Here is a 7,500-nt window from a genome sequence, read left to right on the forward strand (position 1 = left end):
ACAGTCACGTCAAACTGTGCAGCCAGAATAACAGCAAAATAGGTCCATTTGCGTTTAAGCTGTTTTCTAGTGAATTTGGGGGGGATACATCCATAACAATGAGCTGATGATGTGCAATTTCTCCTTGCATAGAACATTTACTCTCTTGCCAGGACACTGTTGTTCAGAGGAGCTAGCCAACTACACAGCTAATACAATCACTTCAAACTGACGCAGGAGTGACAGCAAACTGCATTTATATTTTTCTATTGACATTTCTTTGTATATAGGGTGCATTCGGGAAAATATTCAGACCCCTTGACTTTTTCCACATTTTGTTAAGTTACAGCCTTTTACTAAACTGGATAAAATACATTTGTGTTCCTCATCAATCTACACACACTACCCCATAATGACAAAGTGAAAATATATATTTTTTAAAATTTTTTGCTAATTTATTGCAAATAAAAAACAGAAATATTCAGACCCATTGCTATAAGCCTCAAACTTGATCTCAGGTGCATCTTGTTTCCATTGATCATCCTTGATGTTTCTACAACTTGATTGGAGTCCACCTGTGGTAAATTCAAATGATTAAACATGATTTGGAAAGGCACTCTCCTGTCTATATAAGGTCCGAAGGACCTATATGAGGGCGAAGGAATTTTCCGTAGAGTTCTGGGACAGGATTGTATCGCGGCACAGATCTGGGGAAGGGTACCAACACATTTCTGCAACATTGAAGGTCCCCAGGAACACAGTGGCCTCCATTATTCTTAAATGGAAGAAGTTTGGAACCACCAAGACTCTTCCTATAGCTGGCCGCTCAGCCAAACCGAGCAAGCGGGGGAGAAGGACCTTGGTCAGGGAGATGACCAAGAACTCAAAGGCACTCTGACAAAGCTCCAGTGCTTCTGTGGAGATGGGAGAACCTTCCAGAAGGACAACTCTGCAGCGCTCCACCAATCAGGCCTTTATGGTAGAGTGGCCAGCAAGAAGCCAGGCGGAAGCCACTCCGTCAAAACGCAGCTAAAGGACTCTAACCATGAGAAACAAGATTCTCTTGTCTGATGAAACCAAGATGGAACTCTTTGGCCTGAATGCTAAGCGTCACGTCTGGAGAAAACCTGGCACCATCTCTACGGTGAAGCATGGTGGTGGCAGCATCATGCTGTGGGGATGTTTTTCAGCGGCTGGGACTGGGAGACTACTCAGGATCAAGTGAAAGATGAACGGAGCAAAGTACAGATAGATCATTGATGAAAACCTGCTCTAGAGCGCTCAGGACCTGAGACTGGGGCGAAGGTTCACCTTCCAACAGGACAACGACCCTAAGCGCACAGCCAAGACAATGCAGGAGTGGCTTTGGGACAAGTCTCTGAATGTCCTTGAGTGGCCCAGCCAGAGCCCAGACTTGAACCCTCTGGAGATTGAACATCTCTGGAGAGACCTGAAAATAGCTATGTTGCGACGCTCCCCATCCAACCTGACAGAGCTGGAGAGGATCTGCAGAGAAGAATGGGAGAAACTCCCCAAATACAGGTGTGCCAAGCTTGTAGCATCATACCCACAAAGACTCGGGGCTGTAATCGCTGCCAAAGGTGCTTCAACAAAGTACTGAGTAAAGGGTCTGAATACTTAAGTACATTTGTATTTTTTTTATTTGATAAATTTGCTAACATTTCTAAAAACCTGTTTTTTGCTTTTTCATTATGGGGTATTGTGTGTAGGTTCATGAGGGAAAAACTCCACTTAATCAATTTTAGAATAAGGCTGTAACATAGCAAAATGTGGAAAAAATCAAGGGGTCTGAATACTTTCCGAACGCACCGTATCTATTACATTTGAGTAATTTATCATCCATTTATCATCCATTTTAGTCATCCATCCAAATTATGCTGATTCGTGATTTCGACTGGCTGAGTAAAGCTGCCAGCCTGTCTGTCTCATCCCGAAACCCGACGCGTTCATTACTATGGGACAGCTTTAGATCGATACGATATTGAAACAATGTTGCAAATGTCGGAGAGATCGACAGCGAGGTTTATACAAATCTGCGCTGTTGAAAATCATATGTTAGTCTAAAAGAAATGGGAGATGATGTCTAGATGGTTTTTCTAGTGGAGATCAAGTTTATAAATTGCCTGGCTGGACTGATGAGACAGTGGATAGGGCAGTCAGATGGAATTGTGAGTAGGCATTTCAATGTCATAGCCTTAGCCGATGGTAACTTGTGGAATAGATACCGGCTGGAACGCAGTTTTAACCAATCAGCATCCAAGATTAGACCCCACCTGTTGTATAATTAAGCAATAATGTCTGAGAACCCAGGAATTATCGTGTGACAAGTCCGAGGCTGGTTGGTGACAGCCAGTGCTTGCCTCTTTTTTTGGCGGAGAACGTGATGTTCACTCACGTCATTGCCAGCTCAAATGGCACTCCAGCACTTTCTGTTCTCCATGTTAGGGGCTGCCAATACCTCTTGAGTGATCTCTCACACCGATGGTCTCTCACACCGATGGTCTTTCACACCGATGGTCTCTCACACCGATGGTCTCTCACACCGATGATCTCTCACACCGATGGCCTCTCACACCGATGGTCTCTCACACCGATGGTCTCTCACACCGATGGTCTCTCACACCGATGGTCTCTCACACCGATGGCCTCTCACACCGATGGTCTCTCACACCGATGGTCTCTCACACCGATGGTCTCTCACACCGATGATCTCTCACACCGATGGCCTCTCACACCGATGGTCTCTCACACCGATGGTCTCTCACACCGATGGCCACTCACACCGATGATCTCTCACACCGATGGCCTCTCACACCGATGGCCCCTCACAGCCATTATTTCCCTTGCCTCCAGGCCCCCTAACTGTTGCAAACCAAATAATAGCATGGAAAACTAATGTGTGGATGCTTTTTTCCAGACGGAGATGAGGTTTATGAATTTCCTGGCTGGGCTGCGAGACAGTGGAATTATGAGATTAATACGTTAATGTTAATTTGCGGCAGTTGTTGTCCCACAACTCCCACATATCAATTCATCAGCCTCCAGGATCCAAACAACCAGTTTTTTAATAATCAATGTGTGTCTGTCTTACCAAGGGGTATTGAAATATGTATAATATGCAGAATATTGATGCATGTGAATACACTGTCAGTGAGGTCAGCCCACATTTTCAGCATAACCGTTGAGGTACAGAGACCAGCACAGTAAATAGATTGTGCTCTAAGCTATGCGTTTGTTCTCTGACTGGTTAAAACCGTGGGCCTAGTGCCACTACAGATGTCAGTGGAGATGACAGTCAGGGCCTGGGGACCCTAAACAACCACAGAGATGGGTCTCCCCACACTACACACTTTGCTGACTGAGCAGAGCAGGCAGGCAGGCCAGGGACAGACGGGGTCAAGTGTTGGTCAGAGCAGTTGGTCAGAGCTGTGACAGCCAGCCTGTCTCTAATGGCCCAATGTGTAAGCTGTGACAGCCAGCCTGTCCCTAATGGACCAATGTGTGACACAGTGTGAGAAGCTATAGTAGTAGTAGTGACACAGCAGACTGTATTACTAGGACTATAGCTTGTGAGGAACAAGGCTACACCAGAGCCATGCATTTAAAGACTTGGGCCATTGAGGGTTCTGCATTATGAGCATTTACATGACACAACATGTTAGCAACTCATTAACATTACATAGGGAATATTTTAATAATGATTTCTTTTGATTTTCCCATGATGTCAAGCAAAGAGGCACTGAGTATGAAGGTTGGCCTTGAAATACACCCACAGGTACACCTCCAATGGACTCAAATGATGTCAATAAGCCTATCAGAAGCTTCTAAAGCCATGACATAATTTTCTGGAATTTTCCAAGCTGTTTAAAGGCACAGTAAGCATTTCCTGGTAGAGTCTACACCTGTTGTTGTTGTTGGAGCTTGTGACAAATAACATTTGATTTGATACTTCAGTCACTATTTCTATCGGAGAAACAGACTAGAAATCACAGTCATAATTGTTTGTGGTGTTAGCAAAACGTCAATGAATAGTATAGTCTAGTGTAACACTGCTTATTTTGTTTTCAATGGAGAAGTTGTTCTTGAGCTGCTAAAAATCTCTGCCTCATCATGTTTGTTTTGTTGTAGATAACCCAGTTACATTTCTGAGACTTTGTCCAAATGAAATAATAACGTCCATTGTGAAAATGACTCCATGCCTCGGAAATTGCTGGTATCTCATAACATGGAGTCATGCAGCTGGGAGAACTAGTCATTTGGCACTCAGTATGTGCGCCAGGAGATTTGCTGGGGGATAACTTCCTCGCTGAGGCCGTATGCTGCAGACTGTTCTAGTGCCCTCGCCAATTTGTTGATTTATATGTTGAAGAGGGTGTGGATTAAGCTGCATCACTGTCTCACCCCACGGCCCTGTGGAAAGAAGTGTGTTTTTTGCCAATTTTAACCGTAGACTTGTTTGTGTACATGGATTTTATAATGTCGTATGTATTCCCCCAACACCACTTTCCATCAATTTGTATAGCAGACCATCAAATTGAGTTGAAGGCTTTTTTGAAATCAACAAAACATGAGAAGACTTGGCCTTTGTTTTGGTTTGTTGGTTTGTTTGTCAATTAGGGTGTGCAGGGTGAATATGTGGTCTGTCGTACAGTAATTTGGTAAAAAGCCAATTTGACATTTTCTCAGTACATTGTTTTCACTGAGGAAATGTACAAGTCTGCGGTTAATGATAATGCAGAGGATTTTCCCAAGGTTGCTGTTGCATATTCCACGGTAGTTATTGGGATCAAATTTGTCCCCACTTTATGGGTTGATCAGTCCCTAGTTGCAAATATTGGGGAAGATGCCAGAGCTAAGGATGTTAGAGTTTAAGTATAGCCAATTGGAATTTATTGTCTGTATATTTTATCATTTCATTGAGGATACCATCAACACCACAGGCCTTTTTGGGTTGGAGGGTTTTTATTTCATCCTGTAGTTTATTCAACGTAATTGGAGAATCCGGTGGGCTCTGGTTCTTTTTGCTGTTTGTTCTTTGTTATTTGTTATAGAGCCAAACAGGTTGGACAAGTGGTCTGCCCATACATCTCCATTTTGGATAGATAACTCTTTGTGTTTGTTTAGTGTGTTACAATTTTCCCAGAAATGGTTGGATTCTTCAATTACATTGAGCTGATTTCTGACGTGCTGTTCCTTCTTTTTCGTAGTGTGTTTCTGTATTGTTTTAGTGATTCACCATAGTGAAGGCGTAGACTCAGGTTTTATGGGTCTCTATGTTTTTTGGTTGGACAGATTTCTCAATTTCTTTCTTAGGTTTTTGCATTCTTCATAAAAAACAATTGTCAATGTTAATTTTCTTCAGTTTTCTGTTTGACATTTTTAGATTTGATAGGGAAGCTGAGAGGTCAAATATACTGCTTAGATGTTCTACTGCCAAGTTTACGTCTTCACTATTACAGTGGAAGATTTTGTCTAGGAAGTTGTCTAAAAGGGATTGAATTTGTTGTTGTCTAATTATTTTTTGGTAAACTTCCACACTACTTTCCTTCCATCTATAGCATTTCTTAATATTCTTCAGTTCCTTTGGCTTTGATGCCTTATGATTGAGTATTGCTCTGTTCAAGTAGACTGATTTTTGCTGTGACCTGATGGGGTGTCAGTGAGTTGACTGTGAAAGCTCTGAGAGACTCTGGGTTGAGGTCAATGATAAAGTAGTCTGCAGTACTACTGCCAAGAGATGATCTATAGGTGTACCTACCATAGGAGTCCTCTTGGAGCCTACCATTGACAATGTACATACCCAACGTGCTGCAGTTGTTGGTTATGTTGTGCCTAGTGTGGCATATGGGGGAGGGAATGCTGTCACCTCCAAGTAGGTGTTTGTCCCCCTGTGTGCTGAGGGTTTCAGGTTCTTGTCCGGTTCTGGCATTTAGGTCGCCACAGACTAGTACATGTCACTGGGCCTAGAAATGATTTGTTTACCCCTCCAGGATGGAGAACCTGTCTTCATTAAAGTATGGGGATTCTAGTGGGGGGATATAGGTAGCACACAGGAGGACATTTTTCTTCTTCTTAAGATCATTTCCTTTTGAATTTCTAGCCAAATGTAAAATGTTCCTGTTTTGATTAATGTAATAGTCAGTTAGGTCTGCTCTATACCAAATTAGCATCCCACCTGAGTCCCTTCCCTGTTTCACACCTGGTAGTTTGGTGGATGTTACTACCAGCTCTCTGTAACCTAGAGTGCAACCAGTGGGTCCGTCTCCTCTATACCATGTTTCTTGTAGGATGACAATGTCTGTATTTCCAGGTGAAGTCCAGGTTCCTGCTCTTTAGGCCAAAGGCAGATGACCTCAGGCCTTGGATATTCCAGGATGAGATATCTCTCCCTCCCCCTCTTTATCCCCTCCCCCTTTATCTATCCCTCTCCATCTCTCGCTCTCTCTCACTCGCTCTCTCTCATTTCAATAGGCTTTATTGGCATGGGAAACATATGTTTACATTGTCAAAGCAAGTGAAATAGATAATAAGAAAGGGAAATCTATTAAAAATGAACAGTAAACATTACACTCCCAAGTTTCACAGGAATAGCCACATTTCAAATGTCTTATTATGATGTTATAATGATGTGCAAATAGTTAAAGTACAAAAGGGGAAATTAATAAAGGTTAATATGGGTCAGCAGGTAGCCTAGTGGTTGGAGCTTTGGACTAGTAACCAAAAGGTTGCTGGGTCGAATCCCCGAGCTGACAAGGACAAAATCTGTCCTTTTGCCCCTGAACAAGGCAGTTAATCTACTTTTCACTGGTAGGCTGTCAATGTAAATAATAATTTGTTCTTAACTGGCTTGCCTAGTTAAATAAAGGTTAAATCATAAATATGTTTCTTCTGTAAGCTTGGCTTTCCTCCTCTTCTTTGATCTTCCTCAGTGAGATTACAGGACATTGTCTCCTCTCTTTACATTCTGAGACGACATCCCTTAGTGCAACCCCTGACCATTGTTCCATTGTTCACACACAATCAGGACAGTGTGTTTACTGTAGCTGTGTGCTCGGTGTTAGTTTAAATATGTATCTTAATTAATAAGGCTTGAATTAATAATACCTAGAATTCAGAACTTGCTGTGTGAACTAGAATTCACCCTCCCGGATGTGGTTTGACTTTGCCCTCCTACTGTGGTTTATAAAAGTGAAAAGTCAAGGTACACAATAGTTATTCTGACTGCTCAGTCGATGGAAATCAAAATGATTCCTGTATTGATTTCGACAGAAGGTGAGTGGAGGGCGAGCAGAGTGCTTTATAGTGCATTCAGATAGTGATCAAATAGAGAACACATCACATTTTAGCTGGTGAAGTTTTCAAACTCTCATCGTATCAATGCCAGAAAGAGTTATTTATTTACGATGTATTTTATTTCTGATTTATTTATTTCTGATGTATATTTGTGGGGAAATTACATTTTAAACAAATTACAAATAAATGCTCCACATTTAGTTCAAA

At 42.2% G+C, this 7,500-nt stretch overlaps 1 protein-coding gene across 1 annotated transcript in view; it reads left to right on the top strand.

Moving 5' to 3' along the window:
• LOC112246006 (CUB and sushi domain-containing protein 3-like) overlaps positions 1 to 7,500 on the top strand; it is a 385,088-nt gene that overhangs the window by 278,878 nt on the left and 98,710 nt on the right. The window lies entirely within an intron of this gene.

The sequence above is a fragment of the Oncorhynchus tshawytscha genome, linkage group LG13, assembly GCF_018296145.1.
Source record: "Oncorhynchus tshawytscha isolate Ot180627B linkage group LG13, Otsh_v2.0, whole genome shotgun sequence".
In the NCBI taxonomy this organism is placed as follows: domain Eukaryota; kingdom Metazoa; phylum Chordata; class Actinopteri; order Salmoniformes; family Salmonidae; genus Oncorhynchus; species Oncorhynchus tshawytscha.